The sequence below is a fragment of the Ambystoma mexicanum genome, chromosome 4q, assembly GCF_040938575.1.
Source record: "Ambystoma mexicanum isolate Mex_15411 chromosome 4q, UKY_AmexF1_1, whole genome shotgun sequence".
NCBI lineage: Eukaryota > Metazoa > Chordata > Amphibia > Caudata > Ambystomatidae > Ambystoma > Ambystoma mexicanum.
This window is the reverse complement of record NC_090928.1, coordinates 435,880,699-435,905,451: the sequence shown is the minus strand read 5'-3', so window position 1 is coordinate 435,905,451 and position 24,753 is coordinate 435,880,699. Positions and strand designations below refer to the sequence as shown.

Sequence of the window (24,753 nt, the reverse complement as noted above, 5' to 3'; positions counted from 1 at the left end):
TCAGGAGATGATCAGGAGTATTTCAAATGTAGAAATGTGTTGCTCATTATATAAAATGCTAAGATTGTAAATGTTTTCTTCAATTTATTTAATAAAACAAATATTTCTCCAGGTAAAACAGTTGAACAAGGGGGCACCCAGATTTGAACTAGGAACCTCTTGAACTGCAGTCAAATGCTCTACCACTGAGCTATACCCCCAGTTCTGAAAAGTTCACCTTTATTAAGTCAGTAATATGTACAAAGTGCAAGCAACATGCAATCACCATCAAAGCAAAGCATTTTCAGCCACCAAAACCTCCTTATAAGTGTATGGGGTGCGAAGGATGTCCTTTATCTGCCTTGGCAAAATACAGTGAGGTTTCCATTGCAAGAATTCATACATTTCGCATCACATGTAGCTCTTGGAACATGGAAAAAAAATCTTTTGTCAAACGCACTAATTCTGCAAAATGTAACGGCTTCTCTACTGCAGTTGGTGATTTTGTGCTAAGAGCATAGTTAAACCCAATTGTTCATTGTTTTGTATATGAAATGATGATATATCTTATTGTTTCTTACAGTGCATTGGGTTGAAAAACATGTTAACAGGATCTATTGAAGATGGTATATGGTTATGAAACAGGGACTTCTTGAACTGCATTCCTACGCTCTACCACTGAGTTAAACCCTTGAATGCTGAAAACTGCCCTTTTTAAAAAAGGTGATAGAGTGGGTGACTGTATGGAACTTGTAGAACTAATGACATCAGTGCACTTCTGGTCAGCTGTACAAATTAATACAGTTCATTAAGGGCATATTATTGGTTTCCACCACAGTTTTATAACATTCATATGAGCTTCCAATGGACTATTTCAAACTGATAATATCACCAGCAGAACTTGAGTGAATGTAAAACACAGCTTGTATCATATGAAGAAATCCTAAACAGTTTCATGGTGTTTACCCTATGTTTCAGGAGATGATCAGGAGTATTTCAAATGTAGAAATATGTTGCTCATTACATAGAATGCTAAGATTGTAAATGTTTTCTTCAATTTATTTAATAAAAAAATATTTCTACAGGTAAAACAGTTGAACAAGGGGGCACCCAGATTTGAACTAGGGATCTCTTGATCTGCAGTCAAATGCTCTACCACTGACCTATACCCCCAGTTCTGAAAAGTTCACCTTTATTAATTCAGTAATATGTACAAAGTGCAAGCAACATGCAATCACCATCAAAGCAAAGCATTTTCAGCCACCACAACCTCCTTATAAGTATATGGGGTGTAAAGGATGTCCTTTATCTGCCTTGGTAAAATACAGTGAGGTTTCCATTGCAAGAATTCATACATTTCGTATCACATGTAGATCTTGGAACATGGAAAAAAAACGTTTGTCAAATGCACAAATTCTGCAAAACGTAACTGCTTCTCTACTGCAGTTTGTTGATTTTGTGCTAAGAGTATAGTTAAACCTAATTGTTCATTGTTTTTTATATGAAATGATGATATATCCTATTGTTTCTTACAGTGCATTGAGTTGAAAAACATTTTAACAGGATCTATTGATGAGGGTTTATGGTTATGAAACAGGGACTTCTTGAACTGCACTCCTATGCTCTACCACTGAGTTAAACCCTTGAATGCTGAAAACTGCCCTTTTTCTAAAAAGGTGATAGAGTGGGTAACTGTATGGAACTTGTAGAACTAATGACATCAGTGCACTTCTGGTCAGCTGTACAAATTAATCCATTTCATTAAGGGCATATTATTGGTTTCCACCACAGTTTTATAACATTCATGTGAGCTTCCAATGGACTATTTTCAAACTGATAATATCACCAGTAGAACTTGGGTGAATGTCAAACACAGCTGGTATCATATGAAGAAATCCTAAACAGTTTCAAGGTGTTTACCCTATGTTTCAGGAGATGATCAGGAGTATTTCAAATGTAGAAATGTGTTGCTCATTATATAAAATGCTAAGATTGTAAATGTTTTCTTGATTTTATTTAATAAAAAAAATATTTCTACAGGTAAAACAGTTGAACAAGGGGGCACCCAGATTTGAACTAGGGACCTCTTGAACTGCAGTCAAATGCTCTACCACTGAGCTATACCCCCAGTTCTGAAAAGTTCACCTTTATTAATTCAGTAATATGTACAATGTGCAAGCAACATGCAATCACCATCAAAGCAAAGCGTTTTCAGCCACCAAACCCTCCTTATAAGTATATGGGGTGCGAAGGATGTCCTTTATCTGCCTTGGTAAAATACAGTGAGGTTTCCATTGCAAGAATTCATACATTTTGTATCACATGTAGATCTTGGAACATGGAAAAAAAACGTTTGTCAAATGCACAAATTCTGCAAAACGTAACTGCTTCTCTACTGCAGTTTGTTGATTTTGTGCTAAGAGTATAGTTAAACCCAATTGTTCATTGTTTTTTATATGAAATGATGATATATCCTATTGTTTCTTACAGTGCATTGGGTTGAAAAACATTTTAACAGGATCTATTGAAGAGAGTATATGGTTATAGTTAAACCCAATTGTTCATTGTTTTGTATATGAAATGATGATATATCTTATTGTTTCTTACAGTGCATTGGGTTGAAAAACATTTTAACAGGATCTATTGAAGAGGGTATATGGTTGTCAGACTTCTTGAACTGCATTCCTATGCTCTACCACTGAGTTAAACCCTTGAATGCTGAAAACTGCTCTTTTTTAAAAAGGTGATAGAGTGGGTGACTGTATGGAACTTGTAGAACTAATGACATCAGTGCACTTCTGGTCAGCTGTACAAATTAATACAGTTCATTAAGGGCATATTATTGATTTCCACCACAGTTTTATAACATTCATATGAGCTTCCAATGGACTATTTCAAACTGATAATATCACCAGTAGAACTTGGGTGAATGTAAAACACAGCTTGTATCATATGAAGAAATCCTAAACAGTTTCATGGTGTTTACCCTATGTTTCAGGAGATGATCAGGAGCATTTCAAATGTAGAAATATGTTGCTCGTTACATAGAATGCTAAGATTGTAAATGTTTTCTTCAATTTATTTAATAGAAAAATATTTCTACAGGTAAAACAGTTGAACAAGGGGGCACCCAGATTTGAACTAGGGACCTCTTGATCTGCAGTCAAATGCTCTACCACTGAGCTATACCCCCAGTTCTGAAAAGTTCACCTTTATTAATTCAGTATTATGTACAAAGTGCAAGCAACATGTAATCACCATCAAAGCAAAGCATTTTCAGCCACCAAAACCTCCTTATAAGTATATGGGGTGCAAAGGATGTCCTTTATCTGCCTTGGTAAAATACAGTGAGGTTTCAATTGCAAGAATTCATACATTTCGTATCACATGTAGATCTTGGAACATGGAAAAAAAACGTTTGTCAAATGCACAAATTCTGCAAAACATAACTGCTTCTCTACTGCAGTTTGTTGATTTTGTGCTAAGAGTATAGTTAAACCCAATTGTTCATTGTTTTTTTATATCAAATAATGATATATCCTATTGTTTCTTACAGTGCATTGGGTTGAAAAACATTTTAACAGGATCTATTGATGAGGGTATATGGTTATGAAACAGGGACTTCTTGAACTGCACTCCTATGCTCTACCACTGAGTTAAACCCTTGAATGCTGAAAACTGCCCTTTTTCTAAAAAGGTGATAGAGTGGGTAACTGTATGGAACTTGTAGAAGTAATGACATCAGTGCACTTTTGGTCAGCTGTACAAATTAATACATTTCATTAAGGGCATATTATTGGTTTCCACCACAGTTTTATAACATTCATGTGAGCTTCCAATGGACTATTTCAAACTGATCATATCACCAGTAGAACTTGGGTGAATGTCAAACACAGCTTGTATCATATGAAGAAATCCTAAACAGTTTCAAGGTGTTTACCCTATGTTTCAGGAGATGATCAGGAGTATTTCAAATGTAGAAATGTGTTGCTCATTATATAAAATGCTAAGATTGTAATTGTGTTCTTCAATTTATTTAATAAAAAAAATATTTCTAAAGGTAAAACAGTTGAACAAGGGGGCACCCAGATTTGAACTAGGGACCTCTTGATCTGCAGTCTAATGTTCTACCACTGAGCTATACCCCTAGTTCTGAAAGGTTCACCTTTATTAATTCAGTAATATGTACAATGTGCAAGCAACATGCAATCACCATCAAAGCAAAGCGTTTTCAGCCACCAAACCCTCCTTATAAGTATATGGGGTGCGACGGATGTCCTTTATCTGCCTTGGTAAAATACAGTGAGGTTTCCATTGCAAGAATTCATACATTTCGCATCACATGTAGCTCTTGGAACATGGAAAAAAAATCTTTTGTCAAACGCACTAATTCTGCAAAATGTAACTGCTTCTCTACTGCAGTTTGTTGATTTTGTGCTAAGAGCATAGTTAAACCCAATTGTTCATTGTTTTGTATATGAAATGATGATATATCTTATTGTTTCTTACAGTGCATTGGGTTGAAAAACATGTTAACAGGATCTATTGAAGAGGGTATATGGTTATGAAACAGGGACTTCTTGAACTGCATTCCTACGCTCTACCACTGAGTTAAACCCTTGAATGCTGAAAACTGCCCTTTTTTAAAAAGGTGATAGAGTGGGTGACTGTATGGAACTTGTAGAACTAATGACATCAGTGCACTTCTGGTCAGCTGTACAAATTAATACAGTTCATTAAGGGCATATTATTGGTTTCCACCACAGTTTTATAACATTCATATGAGCTTCCAATGGACTATTTCAAACTGATAATATCACCAGTAGAACTTGGGTGAATGTAAAACACAGCTTGTATCATATGAAGAAATCCTAAACAGTTTCATGGCGTTTACCCTATGTTTCAGGAGATGATCAGGAGTATTTCCAATGTAGAAATATGTTGCTCATTACATAGAATGCTAAGATTGTAAATGTTTTCTTCAATTTATTTAATAACAAATATTTCTACAGGTAGAACAGTTGAACAAGGGGGCACCCAGATTTGATCTAGGTATTTCTTGATCTGCAGTCAAATGCTCTACCACTGAGCTATACCCCCAGTTCTGAAAAGTTCACCTTTATTAATTCAGTAATATGTACAAAGTGCAAGCAACATGCAATCACCATCAAAGCAAAGCATTTTCAGCCACCAAAACCTCCTTATAAGTATATGGGGTGTAAAGGATGTCCTTTATCTGCCTTGGTAAAATACAGTGAGGTTTCCATTGCAAGAATTCGTACATTTCGTATCACATGTAGATATTGGAACATGGAAAAAAAACGTTTGTCAAATGCACAAATTCTGCAAAACGTAACTGCTTCTCTACTGCAGTTTGTTGATTTTGTGCTAAGAGTATAGTTAAACCCAATTGTTCATTGTTTTTTATATGAAATGATGATACATCCTATTGTTTCTTACAGTGCATTGGGTTGAAAAACATTTTAACAGGATCTATTGATGAGGGTATATGGTTATGAAACAGGGACTTCTTGAACTGCACTCCTATGCTCTACCACTGAGTTAAACCCTTGAATGCTGAAAACTGCCCTTTTTCTAAAAAGGTGATAGAGTGGGTAACTGTATGGAACTTGTAGAACTAATGACATCAATGCACTTCTGGTCAGCTGTACAAATTAATACATTTCATTAAGGGCATATTATTGGTTTCCACCACAGTTTTATAACATTCATATGAGCTTCCAATGGACTATTTCAAACTGATAATATCACCAGTAGAACTTGGGTGAATGTCAAACACAGCTTGTATCATATGAAGAACTCCTAAACAGTTTCAAGGTGTTTACCCTATGTTTCAGGAGATGATCAGGAGTATTTCAAATGTAGAAATGTGTTGCTCATTATATAAAATGCTAAGATTGTAAATGTTTTCTTCAATTTATTTAATAAAACATAAATTTCTACAGGTAAAACAGTTGAAGAAGGGGGCACCCAGATTTGAACTAGGGACCTCTTAAACTGTAGTCAAATGCTCTACCACTGAGCTATACCCCCAGTTCTGAATAGTTCACCTTTATTAATTCAGTAATATGTACAAAGTGCAAGCAACATGCAATCACCATCAAAGCAAAGCATTTTCAGCCACCAAAACCTCCTTATAAGTATATGGGGTGAGAAGGATGTCCTTTATCTGCCTTGGAAAAATACAGTGAGGTTTCCATTGCAAGAATTCATACATTTCGTATCACATGTAGATCTTGGAACATGGAAAAAAAATCTTTTGTCAAATGCACAGATTCTGCAAAATGTAACTGCTTCTCTACTGCAGTTTGTTGATTTTGTGCTAAGAGCATAGTTAAACCCAATTGTTCATTGTTTTGTATATGAAATGATGATATATCTTATTGTTTCTTACAGTGCATTGGGTTGAAAAACATTTTAACAGGATCTATTGAAGAGGGTATATGGTTATGAAACAGGGACTTCTTGAACTGCATTCCTATGCTCTACCACTGAGTTAAACCCTTGAATGCTGAAAACTGCCCTTTTTCTAAAAAGGTGATAGAGTGGGTAACTGTATGGAACTTGTAGAAGTAATGACATCAGTGCACTTTTGGTCAGCTGTACAAATTAATACATTTCATTAAGGGCATATTATTGGTTTCCACCACAGTTTTATAACATTCATGTGAGCTTCCAATGGACTATTTCAAACTGATAATATCACCAGTATAACTTTGGTGAATGTCAAACACAGCTTGTATCATATGAAGAAATCCTAAACAGTTTCAAGGTGTTTACCCTATGTTTCAGGAGATGATCAGGAGTATTTCAAATGTAGAAATGTGTTGCTCATTATATAAAATGCTAAGATTGTAAATGTGTTCTTCAATTTATTTAATAAAAAAAATATTTCTAAAGGTAAAACAGTTGAACAAGGGGGCACCCAGATTTGAATTAGGGACCTCTTGATCTGCAGTCTAATGTTCTACCACTGAGCTATACCCCTAGTTCTGAAAAGTTCACCTTTATTAATTCAGTAATATGTACAATGTGCAAGCAACATGAAATCACCATCAAAGCAAAGCGTTTTCAGCCACCAAACCCTCCTTATAAGTATATGGGGTGCGAAGGATGTCCTTTATCTGCCTTGGTAAAATACAGTGAGGTTTCCATTGCAAGAATTCATACATTTCGCATCACATGTAGCTCTTGGAACATGGAAAAAAAATCTTTTGTCAAACGCACTAATTCTGCAAAATGTAACTGCTTCTCTACTGCAGTTTGTTGATTTTGTGCTAAGAGCATAGTTAAACCCAATTGTTCATTGTTTTGTATATGAAATGATGATATATCTTATTGTTTCTTACAGTGCATTGGGTTGAAAAACATGTTAACAGGATCTATTGAAGAGGGTATATGGTTATGAAACAGGGACTTCTTGAACTGCATTCCTACGCTCTACCACTGAGTTAAACCCTTGAATGCTGAAAACTGCCCTTTTTTAAAAAGGTGATAGAGTGGGTGACTGTATGGAACTTGTAGAACTAATGACATCAGTGCACTTCTGGTCAGCTGTACAAATTAATACAGTTCATTAAGGGCATATTATTGGTTTCCACCACAGTTTTATAACATTCATATGAGCTTCCAATGGACTATTTCAAACTGATAATATCACCAGTAGAACTTGAGTGAATGTAAAACACAGCTTGTATCATATGAAGAAATCCTAAACAGTTTCACGGTGTTTACCCTATGTTTCAGGAGATGATCAGGAGTATTTCAAATGTAGAAATATGTTGCTCATTACATAGAATGCTAAGATTGTAAATGTTTTCTTCAATTTATTTAATAAAAAAAAATTTCTACAGGTAAAACAGTTGAACAAGGGGGCACCCAGATTTGAACTAGGGACCTCTTGATCTGCAGTCAAATGCTCTACCACTGAGCTATACCCCCAGTTCTGAAAAGTTCACCTTTATTAATTCAGTAATATGTACAAAGTGCAAGCAACATGTAATCACCATCAAAGCAAAGCATTTTCAGCCACCAAAACCTCCTTATAAGTATATGGGGTGTAAAGGATGTCCTTTATCTGCCTTGGTAAAATACAGTGAGGTTTCAATTGCAAGAATTCATACATTTCGTATCACATGTAGATCTTGGAACATGGAAAAAAAACGTTTGTCAAATGCACAAATTCTGAAAAACATAACTGCTTCTCTACTGCAGTTTGTTGATTTTGTGCTAAGAGCATAGTTAAACCCAATTGTTCATTGTTTTGTATATGAAATGATGATATATCTTATTGTTTCTTACAGTGCATTGGGTTGAAAAACATTTTAACAGGATCTATTGATGAGGGTATATGGTTATGAAACAGGGACTTCTTGAACTGCACTCCTATGCTCTACCACTGAGTTAAACCCTTGAATGCTGAAAACTGCCCTTTTTCTAAAAAGGTGATAGAGTGGGTAACTGTATGGAACTTGTAGAAGTAATGACATCAGTGCACTTTTGGTCATCTGTACAAATTAATACATTTCATTAAGGGCATATTATTGGTTTCCACCACAGTTGTATAACATTCATGTGAGCTCCCAATGGACTATTTCAAACTGATCATATCACCAGTAGAACTTGGGTGAATGTCAAACACAGCTTGTATCATATGAAGAAATCCTAAACAGTTTCAAGGTGTTTACCCTATGTTTCAGGAGATGATCAGGAGTATTTCAAATGTAGAAATGTGTTGCTCATTATATAAAATGCTAAGATTGTAAATGTGTTCTTCAATTTATTTAATAAAAAAAATATTTCTAAAGGTAAAACAGTTGAACAAGGGGACACCCAGATTTGAACTAGGGACCTCTTGATCTGCAGTCTAATGTTCTACCACTGAGCTATACCCCTAGTTCTGAAAAGTTCACCTTTATTAATTCAGTAATATGTACAATGTGCAAGCAACATGCAATCACCATCAAAGCAAAGCGTTTTCAGCCACCAAACCCTCCTTATAAGTATATGGGGTGCGAAGGATGTCCTTTATCTGCCTTGGTAAAATACAGTGAGGTTTCCATTGCAAGAATTCATACATTTCGCATCACATGTAGCTCTTGGAACATGGAAAAAAAATCTTTTGTCAAACGCACTAATTCTGCAAAATGTAACTGCTTCTCTACTGCAGTTTGTTGATTTTGTGCTAAGAGCATAGTTAAACCCAATTGTTCATTGTTTTGTATATGAAATGATGATATATCTTATTGTTTCTTACAGTGCATTGGGTTGAAAAACATGTTAACAGGATCTATTGAAGAGGGTATATGGTTATGAAACAGGGACTTCTTGAACTGCATTCCTACGCTCTACCACTGAGTTAAACCCTTGAATGCTGAAAACTGCCCTTTTTTTAAAAAGGTGATAGAGTGGGTGACTGTATGGAACTTGTAGAACTAATGACATCAGTGCACTTCTGGTCAGCTGTACAAATTAATACAGTTCATTAAGGGCATATTATTGGTTTCCACCACAGTTTTATAACATTCATGTGAGCTTCCAATGGACTATTTCAAACTGATAATATCACCAGTAGAACTTGGGTGAATGTCAAACACAGCTTGTATCATATGAAGAAATCCTAAACAGTTTCAAGGTGTTTACCCTATGTTTCAGGAGATGATCAGGAGTATTTCAAATGTAGAAATGTGTTGCTCATTATATAAAATGCTAAGATTGTAAATGTTTTCTTCAATTTATTTAATAAAACATAAATTTCTACAGGTAAAACAGTTGAACAAGGGGGCACCCAGATTTGAACTAGGGACCTCTTGAACTGCAGTCAAATGCTCTACCACTGAGCTATACACCCAGTTCTGAATAGTTCACCTTTATTAATTCAGTAATATGTACAAAGTGCAAGCAACATGCAATCACCATCAAAGCAAAGCATTTTCAGCCACCAAAACCTCCTTATAAGTATATGGGGTGAGAAGGATGTCCTTTATCTGCCTTGGAAAAATACAGTGAGGTTTCCATTGCAAGAATTCATACATTTCGTATCACATGTAGATCTTGGAAAATGGAAAAAAAATCTTTTGTCAAATGCACAGATTCTGCAAAATGTAACTGCTTCTCTACTGCAGTTTGTTGATTTTGTGCTAAGAGCATAGTTAAACCCAATTGTTCATTGTTTTGTATATGAAATGATGATATATCTTATTGTTTCTTACAGTGCATTGGGTTGAAAAACATTTTAACAGGATCTATTGAAGAGGGTATATGGTTATGAAACAGGGACTTCTTGAACTGCATTCCTATGCTCTACCACTGAGTTAAACCCTTGAATGCTGAAAACTGCTCTTTTTTAAAAAGGTGATAGAGTGGGTGACTGTATGGAACTTGTAGAACTAATGACATCAGTGCACTCCTGGTCAGCTGTACAAATTAATACAGTTCATTAAGGGCATATTATTGGTTTCCACCACAGTTTTATAACATTCATATGAGCTTCCAATGGACTATTTCAAACTGATAATATCACCAGTAGAACTTGGGTGAATGCAAAACACAGCTTGTATCATATGAAGAAATCCTAAACAGTTTCATGGTGTTTACCCTATGTTTCAGGAGATGATCAGGAGTATTTTAAATGTAGAAATATGTTGCTCATTACATAGAATGCTAAGATTGTTAATGTTTTCTTCAATTTATTTAATAAAAAAATATTTCTACAGGTAAAACAGTTGAACAAGGGGGCACCCAGATTTGAACTAGGGATCTCTTGATCTGCAGTCAAATGCTCTATCACTGAGCTATACCCCCAGTTCTGAAAAGTTCACCTTTATTAATTCAGTAATATGTACAAAGTGCAAGCAACATGTAATCACCATCAAAGCAAAGCATTTTCAGCCACCAAAACCTCCTTATAAGTATATGGGGTGCAAAGGATGTCCTTTACTCCCTTGGTAAAATACAGTGAGGTTTCCATTGCAAGAATTCGTACATTTCGTATCACATGTAGATCTTGGAACATGGAAAAAAAACGTTTGTCAAATGCACAAATTCTGCAAAACGTAACTGCTTCTCTACTGCAGTTTGTTGATTTTGTGCTAAGAGTATAGTTAAACCCAATTGTTCATTGTTTTTTATATGAAATGATGATATATCCTATTGTTTCTTACAGTGCATTGGGTTGAAAAACATTTTAACAGGATCTATTGATGAGGGCATATGGTTATGAAACAGGGACTTCTTGAACTGCACTCCTATGTTCTACCACTGAGTTAAACCCTTGAATGCTGAAAACTGCCCTTTTTCTAAAAAGGTGATAGAGTGGGTAACTGTATGGAACTTGTAGAACTAATGACATCAGTGCACTTCTGTTCAGCTGTACAAATTAATACATTTCATTAAGGGCATTTTATTGGTTTCCACCACAGTTTTATAACATTCATGTGAGCTTCCAATGGACTATTTCAAACTGATAATATCACCAGTAGAACTTGGGTGAATGTCAAACACAGCTTGTATCATATGAAGAAATCCTAAACAGTTTCAAGGTGTTTACCCTATGTTTCAGGAGATGATCAGGAGTATTTCAAATGTAGAAATGTGTTGCTCATTACATAAAATGCTAAGATTGTAAATGTTTTCTTCAATTTATTTAATTCTACAGGTAAAACAGTTGGACAAGGGGGCACCCAGATTTGAAGTAGGGACGTTTTTGATCTGCAGTGAAATGCTCTTCCCCTGAGCTATAGCCCCATTTCTGAAATGTTCACCTTTATTTATTCAGTAATATGTACAAAGTGGAAGCAACATGCAATCACCATCAAAGCAATGCATTTTCAGCCACCAAACCCTCCTTATAAGTATAAGGGGTACAAAAGATGTCCTTTATCTGCCTTGGTAAAATACAGTGAGGTTTCCATTCCAAGAATTCATACATTTCGTATCACATGTAGATCTTGGAACATGGAAAATAAACTTTTGTCAAATGCACAAATTCTGCAAAACGTAACTGTTCCTCTACTGCATTTTGTTGATTTTGTGCTAAGAGCATAGCTAAACCCAATTGTTCATTGTTTTGTATATGAAATGATGATATATCTTATTGGTTCTTACAGTGCATTGGGTTAAAAAATACATTTTAACAGGATCTATTGAAGAGGGTATATGGTTATGAAACAGGAACTTCTTGAAAAGCACTCCTACGCTCTACCACTGAAATAAACCCTTGAATGCTGAAAACTTCTCTTTTTTAAAAAGGTGATAGAGTGGGTGACTGTATGGAACTTGTAGAACTAATGACATCAGTGCACTTCTGGTCAGCTGTACAAATTAATACATTTCATTAAAGGCATATTATTGGTTTCCACCACAGTTTTATAACATTCATATGAGCTTCCAATGGACTATTTCAAACTGATAATATCACCAGTAGAACTTGGGTGAATGTAAAACACAGCTTGTATCATATGAAGAAATCCTAAACAGTTTCATGGTGTTTACCCTATGTTTCAGGAGATGATCAGGAGTATTTCAAATGTAGAAATATGTGGCTCATTACATAGAATGCTAAGATTGTAAATGTTTTCTTCAATTTATTTAATAAAAAAATATTTCTACAGGTAAAACAGTTGAACAAGGGGGCACCCAGATTTGAACTAGGGACCTCTTGATCTGCAGTCAAATGCTCTACCGCTGAGCTATACCCCCAATTCTGAAAAGTTCACCTTTATTAATTCAGTAATATGTACAAAGTGCAAGCAACATGCAATCACCATCAAAGCAAAGCATTTTCAGCCACCAAAACCTCCTTATATGTGTATGGGGTGCAAAGGATGTCCTTTATCTGCCTTGGTAAAATACAGTGAGGTTTCCATTGCAAGAATTCATACATTTCGTATCACATGTAGATCTAAGAACATGGAAAAAAAACGTTTGTCAAATGAACAAATTCTGCAAAACGTAACTGTTTCTCTACTGCAGTTTGTTGATTTTGTGCTAAGAGTATAGTTAAACTCAATTGTTCATTGTTTTTTTTATATGAAATGATGATATATCCTATTGTTTCTTACAGTGCATTGGGTTGAAAAACATTTTAACAGGATCTATTGATGAGGGTATATGGTTATGAAACAGGGACTTCTTGAACTGCACTCCTATGCTCTACCACTGAGTTAAACCCTTGAATGCTGAAAACTGCCCTTTTTCTAAAAAGGTGATAGAGTGGGTAACTGTATGGAACTTGTAGAACTAATGACATCAGTGCACTTCTGGTCAGCTGTACAAATTAATACATTTCATTAAGGGCATATTATTGGTTTCCACCACAGTTTTATAACATTCATGTGAGCTTCCAATGGACTATTTCAAACTGATAATATCACCAGTAGAACTTGGGTGAATGTCAAACACAGCTTGTATCATATGAAGAAATCCTAAACAGTTTCAAGGTGTTTACCCTATGTTTCAGGAGATGATCAGGAGTATTTCAAATGTAGAAATGTGTTGCTCATTATATAAAATGCTAAGATTGTAAATGTTTTCTTCAATTTATTTAATAAAAAAAATATTTCTACTGGTAAAACAGTTGAACAAGGGGGCACCCAGATTTGAACTAGGGACCTCTTGATCTGCAGTCAAATGCTCTACCACTGAGCTATACCCCCAGTTCTGAAATGTTCACCTTTATTTATTCAGTAATATGTACAAAGTGCAAGCAACATGCAATCACCATCAAAGCAAAGCATTTTCAGCCACCAAAACCTCCTTATAACTATATGGGGTGCGAAGGATGTCCTTTATCTGCCTTGGTAAAATACAGTGAGGTTTCCATTGCAAGAATTCATACATTTTGCATCACATGTAGCTCTTGGAACATGGAAAAAAAATCTTTTGTCAAATGCACTAATTCTGCAAAATGTAACTGCTTCTCTACTGCAGTTTGTTGATTTTGGGCTAAGAGCATAGTTAAACCCAATTGTTCATTGTTTTGTATATGAAATGATGATATATCTTATTGTTTCTTACAGTGCATTGGGTTGAAAAACATGTTAACAGGATCTATTGAAGAGGGTATATGGTTATGAAACAGGGACTTCTTGAACTGCATTCCTACGCTCTACCACTGAGTTAAACCCTTGAATGCTGAAAACTGCCCTTTTTTAAAAAGGTGATAGAGTGGGTGACTGTATGGAACTTGTAGAACTAATGACATCAGTGCACTTCTGGTCAGCTGTACAAATTAATACATTTCATTAAAGGCATATTATTGGTTTCCACCACAGTTTTGTAACATTCATATGAGCTTCCAATGGACTATTTCAAACTGATAATATCACCAGTAGAACTTGGGTGAATGTAAAACACAGCTTGTATCATATGAAGAAATCCTAAACAGTTTTGTGGTGTTTACCCTATGTTTCAGGAGATGATCAGGAGTATTTCAAATGTAGAAATATGTTGCTCATTACATAGAATGCTAAGATTGTAAATGTTTTCTTCAATTTATTTAATAAAAAAATATTTCTACAGGTAAAACAGTTCAACAAGGGGGCACCCAGATTTAAACTAGGGACCTCTTGATCTGCAGTCAAATGCTCTACCACTGAGCAATACCCCCATTTCTGAAAAGCTCACCTTTATTAATTCAGTAATATGTACAAAGTGCAAGCAACATGCAATCACCATCGAAGCAAAGCATTTTCAGCCTCCAAAACCTCCTTATAAGTATATGGGGTGTAAAGGATGTCCTTTATCTGCCTTGGTAAAATACAGTGAGGTTTCCATTGCAAGAATTCATACATTTCATATCACATGTAGATCTTGGAACATGGAAAAAAAACGTTTGTCAAATGCACAAATTCTGCAAAACGTAACTGCTTCTCTACTGCAGTTTGTTGATTTTGTGCTAAGAGTATAGTTAAACCCAATTTTTCATTGTTTTTTATATGAAATGATGATATATCCTATTGTTTCTTACAGTGCATTGGGTTGAAAAACATTTTAACAGGATCTACTGATGAGGGTATATGGTTATGAAACAGGGACTTCTTGAACTGCACTTCTATGCTCTACCACTGAGTTAAACCCTTGAATGCTGAAAACTGCCCTTTTTCTAAAAAGGTGATAGAGTGGGTAAATGTATGGAACTTGTAGAACTAATGACATCAGTGCACTTCTGGTCAGCTGTACAAATTAATACATTTCATTAAGGGCATATTATTGGTTTCCACCACAGTTTTATAACATTCATGTGAGCTTCCAATGGACTATTTCAAACTGATAATATCACCAGTAGAACTTGGGTGAATGTCAAACACAGCTTGTATCATATGAAGAAATCCTAAACAGTTTCAAGGTGTTTACCTATGTTTCAGGAGATGATCAGGAGTATTTCAAATGTAGAAATGTGTTGCTCATTATATAAAATGCTAAGATTGTAAATGTTTTCTTCAATGTATGTAATAAAAAAAATATTTCTACAGGTAAAACAGTTGAACAAGGGGGCACCCAGATTTGAACTAGGGACCTCTTAAACTGCAGTCAAATGCTCTACCACTGAGCTATACCCCCAGTTCTGAAAAGTTCACCTTTATTAATTCAGTAATATGTACAAAGTGCAAGCAACATGCAATCACCATCGAAGCAAAGCATTTTCAGCCACCAAAACCTCCTTATAAGTATATGGGGTGCGAAGGATGTCCTTTATCTGCCTTGGTAAAATACAGTGAGGTTTCCATTGCAAGAATTCATACATTTCGTATTACATGTAGATCTTGGAACTTGGAAAAAAAATCTTTTGTCAAATGCACAAATTCTGCAAAATGTAACTGCTTCTCTACTGCAGTTTGTTGATTTTGTGCTAAGAGCATAGTTAAACCCAATTGTTCATTGTTTTGTATATGAAATGATGATATATCTTATTGTTTCTTACAGTGCATTGGGTTGAAAAACATTTTAACAGGATCTATTGAAGAGGGTATATGGTTATGAAACAGGGACTTCTTGAACTGCATTCCTATGCTCTACCACTGAGTTAAACCCTTGAATGCTGAAAACTGCTCTTTTTTAAAAAGGTGATAGAGTGGGTGACTGTATGGAACTTGTAGAACTAATGACATCAGTGCACTTCCGGTCAGCTGTACAAATTAATACAGTTCATTAAGGGCATATTATTGGTTTCCACCACAGTTTTATAACATTCATATGAGCTTCCAATGGACTATTTCAAACTGATAATATCACCAATAGAACTTGGGTGAATGTAAAACACAGCTTGTATCATATGAAGAAATCCTAAACAGTTTCATGGTGTTTACCCTATGTTTCAGGAGATGATCAGGAGTATTTCAAATGTAGAAATGTGTTGCTCATTACATAAAATGCTAAGATTGTAAATGTTTTCTTCAATTTATTTAATTCTACAGGTAAAACAGTTGGACAAGGGGGCACCCAGATTTGAAGTAGGGACCTTTTGATCTGCAGTGAAATGCTCTTCCCCTGAGCTATAGCCCCATTTCTGAAATGTTCACCTTTATTTATTCAGTAATATGTACAAAGTGGAAGCAACATGCAATCACCATCAAAGCAATGCATTTTCAGCCACCAAACCCTCCTTATAAGTGTAAGGGGTACAAAAGATGTCCTTTATCTGCCTTGGTAAAATACAGTGAGGTTTCCATTGCAAGAATTCATACATTTCGTATCACATGTAGATCTTGGAACATGGAAAATAAACTTTTGTCAAATGCACAAATTCTGCAAAACGTAACTGTTCCTCTACTGCATTTTGTTGATTTTGTGCTAAGAGCATAGCTAAACCCAATTGTTCATTGTTTTGTATATGAAATGATGATATATCTTATTGGTTCTTACAGTGCATTGGGTTAAAAAATACATTTTAACAGGATCTATTGAAGAGGGTATATGGTTATGAAACAGGAACTTCTTGAAAAGCACTCCTACGCTCTACCACTGAAATAAACCCTTGAATGCTGAAAACTGCCCTTTTTTTAAAAAGGTGATAGAGTGGGTGACTGTATGGAACTTGTAGAACTAATGACATCAGTGCACTTCTGGTCAGCTGTACAAATTAATACATTTCATTAAAGGCATATTATTGGTTTCCACCACAGTTTTATAACATTCATATGAGCTTCCAATGGACTATTTCAAACTGATAATATCACCAGTAGAACTTGGGCGAATGTAAAACACAGCTTGTATCATATGAAGAAATCCTAAACAGTTTCATGGTGTTTACCCTATGTTTCAGGAGATGATCAGGAGTATTTCAAATGTAGAAATGTGTTGCTCATTACATAAAATGCTAAGATTGTAAATGTTTTCTTCAATTTATTTAATTCTACAGGTAAAACAGTTGGACAAGGGGGCACCCAGATTTGAAGTAGGGACCTTTTGATCTGCAGTGAAATGCTCTTCACCTGAGCTATAGCCCCATTTCTGAAATGTTCACCTTTATTTATTCAGTAATATGTACAAAGTGGAAGCAACATGCAATCACCATCAAAGCAATGCATTTTCAGCCACCAAACCCTCCTTATAAGTATAAGGGGTACAAAAGATGTCCTTTATCTGCCTTGGTAAAATACAGTGAGGTTTCCATTGCAAGAATTCATACATTTCGTATCACATGTAGATCTTGGAACATGGAAAATAAACTTTTGTCAAATGCACAAATTCTGCAAAACGTAACTGTGTTGATTTTGTGCTAAGAGCATAGCTAAACCCAATTGTTCATTGTTTTGTATATGAAATGATGATATATCTTATTGGTTCTTACAGTGCATTGGGTTAAAAAATACATTTTAACAGGATCTATTGAAGAGGGTATATGGTTGTGAAACAGGGCCTTCTTGAACTACACTCCTACGCCTACCACTGACATAAACCCTTCAATGTTGAAAACTGCCCTTTTTTTAAAAAGCTGATAGAGTGGGTGACTCTATGGAACTTGTAGAACTAATGCATCAGTGCACTTCTGGTCAGCTGTACAAATTAATACATTTCATTAAGGGCATATTATTGGTTTCCACCACAGTTTTCTAACATTCATATGAGTGTCGGATGGTTTCTCCCGGGGTCGGCTGTGCCTTCCGCGGACCTCCGGCCTGGGAGGCCCCAACTCCTCACGTGTATCCCAAAAATGAGTATGAGACACACACAAGAAGCAAGGTGGTTCTGCTGTTTATTGAATAACGGCATGGATGGGTCTAGGATCGTACGCGTCAGTCCAGACTCTCGAAATTCGTGGGGCTCGCATGCCCCTTTTTGCCTCAGTATGACGCGCTACTTGCGTCACCTGGGAAAGTTAGCAAAAACCTATCGCCACTCTGGATTGGTTCCTCGAGTGGTAGGGTTAGTATAGCATACGTATAGAGAACGCTGTTAGTGGTTAAGGGTCAGTCAGGTGGTATACTTAGGTTGTCCCTTCTATTAGATACTTGAAAATTGTTACACAAAGACACCTAATGATTGGCTAATGTTAGTGGCATCAGTGATGAGTGCCTCATGTTCCGATTGGTCGACTCGCGAGCCCCCCAGCCTGGGACCATCGTTGTTCCCAGCTCGCAGTGTACCTGTCATTTGCAACAATATGTAACTATGTGTTCGTGCAGACAATGCGTGGATTTGCTCATATGCCTGAGAGCAGACCATTCCTATCGCTGTAGGTGTCCATTGGGTCATTTCATTGTTGCAGCCTGTGTCTCAAACGTGGGACCCAGGCGACTTCTCCTTCCTGGGTCTGGCACCCTGTCAGGTTTGGCTTGGTCACGTGAGGAGAGACTGTGGTTGAGGCAGAATTCTGCACATTTAAGGTTGTATTTTCCACTGTGTGCCTGGCTTAGCTTGCAGGTGTGACCTTGGCGTCGGCTTGTGGCATGTGAGTTGCAACATCGCTACCTTGGCTGTCAGTTCGCGCTGGGCGTGTTCTTCAGGGTCAGCAATTGTACTCTTGCTCGTCCAATGTTCGTGGAGGCTCTTGCTTGCGGCCTACTTGGGCCTGGTGCATAGGTGGGGATGTTTAATGCACGGCACTTTAAGTTGCGGTATCACATTGCTTCATATGCGGGATCATGTCTACGTTGTATTTTCATCACAATGTAAGGGTTAGGAGAAGCGTCAGCAAGCATTTAGATGAGTGTTTTGTGCGTCTTGCGTTTCTGCATTTTCGAAAAACCTATGTGAAAAATAATAAAGATGCGCGTCAGTGGGTGTGTCCGTCACCTACGTCATAGCACTGAGTATGTTCTTCGTGTGGATTGGTGTGGGGGTGTCCAGTGTGCATGGTTGCACGGGTGTTCTGACAGTTGGCTAGGTCATCATGGCATCTCTAACGATGTGTTTATTTAGTGTTGAAGGGTTTAGTCGAGTTCATTCGAGACATGCAGGTGTCGGCTTGAGCAGGGCAGGCTGGTGGGCAGGCTGATGGGCACATCCGTATGTTCCTGTACCAGGGTATTTGGTCGTCTGGTAGATAGGCAAATTCATCTCGTGGTGGGTGTCTGGGTCGCGATTGTCTAGGCCAGGGGCGCGAGGAGATTGGGGGGAGTCTTTTCTCCCATTCTCCCACTTCATGAGCTTCCAATCGACTATTTCAAACTGATAATATCACCAGTAGAACTTGGGTGAATGTAAAACACAGCTTGTATCATAAGAAGAAATCCTAAACAGCTTAATGGTGTTTACCCTATGTTTCAGGTGATGATCAGGAGTATTTCAAATGTAGAAATGTGTTGCTCATTACATAAAATGCTAAGATTGTAAATGTTTACTTCAATTTATTTCATTAAAAAAATATTTCTACAGGTAAAACAGTTGGGCAAGGGGGCACCCAGATTTGAGCTAGGGACCTTTTGATCTGCAGTGAAATGCTCTACCCCTGAGCTATACCCCCATTTCTGAAATGCTCACCTTTATTTATTCAGTAATATGTACAAAGTGGAAGCAACATGCAATCACCATCAAAGCAATGCATGTTCAGCCACCAAACCCTCCTTATAAGTATAAGGGGTGCGAAGAATGTCCTTTATCTGCCTTGGTAAAATACAGTGAGGTTTCCATTGCAAGAATTCATACATTTCGTATCACATGTAGATCTTGGAACATGGTAAAACAATCTTTTGTCAAATGCACAAATTCTGCAAAATGTAACTGCTTCTCTACTGCAGTTTGTTGATTTTGTGCTAAGAGCATAGTTAAACCCAATTGTTCATTGTTTTGTATATGAAATGATGATATATCCTATTGTTTCTTACAGTGCATTGGGTTGAAAAACATTTTAACAGGATCTATTGAAGAGGGTATATGGTTATGAAACAGGGACTTCTTGAACTACACTCCTACGCTCTACCACTGACATAAACCCTTGAATGTTGAAAACTGCCCTTTTTTAAAAAGGTGATAGAGTGGGTGACTCTATGGAACTTGTAGAACTAATGACATCAGTGCACTTCTGGTCAGCTGTACAAATTAATACATTTCATTAAGGGCATATTATTGATTTCCACCACCGTTTTATAACATTAATATGAGCTTCAAATGGACTATTTCAAACTGATCATATCACCAGTAGAACTTGGGTGAATGTAAAACACAGCTTGTATCATATAAAGAAATCCTAAACAGCTTAATGGTGTTTACCCTATGTTTCAGGAGATGATCAGGAGTATTTCAAATGTAGAAATATGTTGCTCATTACATAGAATGCTAAGATTGTAAATGTTTTCTTCAATTTATTTAATAAAAAAATATTTCTACAGGTAAAACAGTTGAACAAGGGGGCACCCAGATTTGAACTAGGGAGCTCTTGATCTGCAGTCAAATGCTCTACCACTGAGCTATACCCCCAGTTCTGAAAAGTTCACCTTTATTAATTCAGTAATATGTACAAAGTGCAAGCAACATGCAATCACCATCAAAGCAAAGCATTTTCAGCCACCAAAACCTCCTTATAAGTATATGGGGTGCAAAGGATGTCCTTTATCTGCCTTGGTAAAATACAGTGAGGTTTCCGTTGCAAGAATTCATACATTTCGTATCACATGTAGATCTTGGAACATGGAAAAAAAACGTTTGTCAAATGCACAAATTCTGCAAAACGTAACTGCTTCTCTACTGCAGTTTGTTGATTTTGTGCTAAGAGTATAGTTAAACCCAATTGTTCATTGTTTTTTTATATGAAATGATGATATATCCTATTGTTTCTTACAGTGCATTGGGTTGAAAAACATTTTAACAGGATCTATTGATGAGGGTATATGGTTATGAAACAGGGACTTCTTGAACTGCACTCCTATGCTCTACCACTGAGTTAAACCCTTGAATGCTGAAAACTGCCCTTTTTCTAAAAAGGTGATAGAGTGGGTAACTGTATGGAACTTGTAGAACTAATGACATCAGTGCACTTCTGGTCAGCTGTACAAATTAATACATTTCATTAAAGGCATATTATTGGTTTCCACCACAGTTTTATAACATTCATGTGAGCTTCCAATGGACTATTTCAAACTGATAATATCACCAGTAGAACTTGGGTGAATGTCAAACACAGCTTGTATCATATGAAGAAATCCTAAACAGTTTCAAGGTGTTTACCCTATGTTTCAGGAGATGATCAGGAGTATTTCAAATGTAGAAATGTGTTGCTCATTATATAAAATGCTAAGATTGTAAATGTTTTCTTCAATTTATTTAATAAAACAAATATTTCTCCAGGTAAAACAGTTGAACAAGGGGGCACCCAGATTTGAACTAGGAACCTCTTGAACTGCAGTCAAATGCTCTACCACTGAGCTATACCCCCAGTTCTGAAAAGTTCACCTTTATTAAGTCAGTAATATGTACAAAGTGCAAGCAACATGCAATCACCATCAAAGCAAAGCATTTTCAGCCACCAAAACCTCCTTATAAGTATATGGGGTGCGAAGGATGTCCTTTATCTGCCTTGGTAAAATACAGTGAGGTTTCCATTGCAAGAATTCATACATTTCGTATCACATGTAGATCTTGGAACATGGAAAAAAAATCTTTTGTCAAATGCACAAATTCTGCAAAATGTAACTGCTTCTCTACTGCAGTTTGTTGATTTTGTGCTAAGAGCATAGGTAAACCCAATTGTTCATTGTTTTGTATATGAAATGATGATATATCTTATTGTTTCTTACAGTGCATTGGGTTGAAAAACATTTTAACAGGATCTATTGAAGAGGGTATATGGTTATGAAACAGGGACTCCTTGAACTGCATTCCTATGCTCTACCACTGAGTTAAACCCTTGAATGCTGAAAACTGCTCTTTTTTAAAAAGGTGATAGAGTGGGTGACTGTATGGAACTTGTAGAACTAATGACATCAGTGCACTTCTGGTCAGCTGTACAAATTAATACAGTTCATTAAGGGCATATTATTGGTTTCCACCACAGTTTTATAACATTCATATGAGCTTCCAATGGACTATTTCAAACTGATAATATCACCAGTAGAACTTGGGTGAATGTAAAACACAGCTTGTATCATATGAAGAAATCCTAAACAGTTTCATGGTGTTTACCCTATGTTTCAGGAGATGATCAGGAGTATTTCAAATGTAGAAATATGTTGCTCATTACATAGAATGCTAAGATTGTAAATGTGTTCTTCAATTTATTTAATAAAAAAATATTTCTACAGGTAAAACAGTTGAACAAGGGGGCACCCAGATTTGAACTAGGGACCTCTTGATCTGCAGTCAAATGCTCTACCACTGAGCTATACCGCCAGTTCTGAAAGGTTCACCTTTATTAATTCAGTAATATGTACAAAGTGCAAGCAACATGTAATCACCATCAAAGCAAAGCATTTTCAGCCACCAAAACCTCCTTATAAGTATATGGGGTGCAAAGGATGTCCTTTATCTGCCTTGGTAAAATACATTGAGGTTTCCATTGCAAGAATTCATACATTTCGTATCACATGTAGATCTTGGAACATGGAAAAAAAACATTTGTCAAATGCACAAATTCTGCAACACGTAACTGCTTCTCTACCGCAGTGTGTTGATTTTGTGCTAAGAGTATAGTTAAACCCAATTGTTCATTGTTTTTTTATATGAAATGATGATATATCCTGTTGTTTCTTACAGTGCATTGGGTTGAAAAACATTTTAACAGGATCTATTGATGAGGGTATATGGTTATGAAACAGGTTCTCTTCTTGAACAGCACTCCTATGCTCTACCACTGAGTTAAACCCTTGAATGCTGAAAACTGCCCTTTTTCTAAAAAGGTGATAGAGTGGGTAACTGTATGGAACTTGTAGAAGCAATGACATCAGTGCACTTCTGGTCAGCTGTACAAATTAATACAATTCATTAAGGGCATATTATTGGTTTCCACCACAGTTTTATAACATTCATGTGAGCTTCCAATGGACTATTTCAAACTGATAATATCACCAGTAGAACTTGGGTGAATGTCAAACACAGCTTGTATCATATGAAGAAATCCTAAACATTTTCAAGGTGTTTACCCTATGTTTCAGGAGATGATCAGGAGTATTTCAAATGTAGAAATGTGTTGCTCATTATATAAAATGCTAAGATTGTAAATGTTTTCTTCAATTTATTTAATAAAAAAAATATTTCTACAGGTAAAACAGTTGAACAAGGGGGCACCCAGATGAGAACTAGGGACTTCTTGAACTGCAGTCAAATGCTCTACCACTGAGCTATACCACCAGTTCTGAAAAGTTCACCTTTATTAATTCAGTAATATGTACAAAGTTCAAGCAACATGCAATCACCATCAAAGCAAAGCATTTTCATCCACCAAAACCTCCTTATAAGTATATGGGGTGCAATGGATGTCCTTTATCTGCCTTGGTAAAATACAGTGAGGTTTCCATTGCAAGAATTCATACATTTCGTATCACATGTAGATCTTGGAACATGGAAAAACAATCTTTTGTCAAATGCACAAATTCTGCAAAATGTAACTGCTTCTCTACTGCAGTTTGTGAATTTTGTGCTAAGAGCATAGTTAAACCCAATTGTTCATTGTTTTGTATATGAAATGATGATATATCTTATTGTTTCTTACAGTGCATTGGGTTGAAAAACATTTTAACAGGATCTATTGAATAGGGTATATGGTTATGAAACAGGGACTTCTTGAACTGCATTCCTATGCTCTACCACTGAGTTAAACCCTTGAATGCTGAAAACTGCTCTTTTTTAAAAAGGTGATAGAGTGGGTGACTGTATGGAACTTGTAGAACTAATGACATAAGTGCACTTCTGGTCAGCTGTACAAATTAATACAGTTCATTAAGGGCATATTATTGGTTTCCACCACAGTTTTATAACATTCATATGAGCTTGCAATGGACTATTTCTAACTGATAATATCACCAATAGAACTTGGGTGAATGTAAAACACAGCTTGTATCATATGAAGAAATCCTAAACAGTTTCATGGTTTTTACCCTATGTTTCAGGAGATGATCAGGAGTATTTCAAATGTAGAAATGTGTTGCTCATTACATAAAATGCTAAGATTGTAAATGTTTTCTTCAATTTATTTAATTAAAAAAATATTTCTACAGGTAAAACAGTTGAACAAGGGGGCACCCAGATTTGAACTAGGGACCTCTTGATCTGCAGTGAAATGCTCTACCACTAAGCTATACCCACATTTCTGAAAAGTTCACCTTTATTAATTCAGTAATATGTACAAAGTGCAAGCAACATGCAATCACCATCAAAACA

At 36.2% G+C, this 24,753-nt stretch overlaps 11 non-coding genes across 11 annotated transcripts; all 11 read right to left on the bottom strand.

Annotated features, from left to right (window-relative positions):
- Positions 1-128: 128 nt before the first annotated feature.
- On the bottom strand, positions 129-200 carry TRNAC-GCA (transfer RNA cysteine (anticodon GCA)). The gene has a single exon. It is a non-coding gene; the product is annotated as a tRNA-Cys (tRNA).
- Positions 201-2,035: 1,835 nt separating this feature from the next.
- TRNAC-GCA (transfer RNA cysteine (anticodon GCA)) lies at positions 2,036-2,107 on the bottom strand. The gene has a single exon. It is a non-coding gene; the product is annotated as a tRNA-Cys (tRNA).
- Positions 2,108-3,100: 993 nt separating this feature from the next.
- TRNAC-GCA (transfer RNA cysteine (anticodon GCA)) lies at positions 3,101-3,172 on the bottom strand. Its single transcript has one exon. It is a non-coding gene; the product is annotated as a tRNA-Cys (tRNA).
- A 2,789-nt stretch (positions 3,173-5,961) lies between these two features.
- On the bottom strand, positions 5,962-6,033 carry TRNAC-ACA (transfer RNA cysteine (anticodon ACA)). The gene has a single exon. It is a non-coding gene; the product is annotated as a tRNA-Cys (tRNA).
- A 1,836-nt stretch (positions 6,034-7,869) lies between these two features.
- Positions 7,870-7,941, bottom strand: TRNAC-GCA (transfer RNA cysteine (anticodon GCA)). Its single transcript has one exon. It is a non-coding gene; the product is annotated as a tRNA-Cys (tRNA).
- A 4,686-nt stretch (positions 7,942-12,627) lies between these two features.
- Positions 12,628-12,699, bottom strand: TRNAC-GCA (transfer RNA cysteine (anticodon GCA)). The gene has a single exon. It is a non-coding gene; the product is annotated as a tRNA-Cys (tRNA).
- An 884-nt stretch (positions 12,700-13,583) lies between these two features.
- On the bottom strand, positions 13,584-13,655 carry TRNAC-GCA (transfer RNA cysteine (anticodon GCA)). The gene has a single exon. It is a non-coding gene; the product is annotated as a tRNA-Cys (tRNA).
- A 1,834-nt stretch (positions 13,656-15,489) lies between these two features.
- On the bottom strand, positions 15,490-15,561 carry TRNAC-GCA (transfer RNA cysteine (anticodon GCA)). Its single transcript has one exon. It is a non-coding gene; the product is annotated as a tRNA-Cys (tRNA).
- A 5,226-nt stretch (positions 15,562-20,787) lies between these two features.
- On the bottom strand, positions 20,788-20,859 carry TRNAC-GCA (transfer RNA cysteine (anticodon GCA)). Its single transcript has one exon. It is a non-coding gene; the product is annotated as a tRNA-Cys (tRNA).
- Positions 20,860-21,742: 883 nt separating this feature from the next.
- TRNAC-GCA (transfer RNA cysteine (anticodon GCA)) lies at positions 21,743-21,814 on the bottom strand. Its single transcript has one exon. It is a non-coding gene; the product is annotated as a tRNA-Cys (tRNA).
- Positions 21,815-22,695: 881 nt separating this feature from the next.
- On the bottom strand, positions 22,696-22,767 carry TRNAC-GCA (transfer RNA cysteine (anticodon GCA)). The gene has a single exon. It is a non-coding gene; the product is annotated as a tRNA-Cys (tRNA).
- Between the last annotated feature and the right edge of the window lie 1,986 nt (positions 22,768-24,753).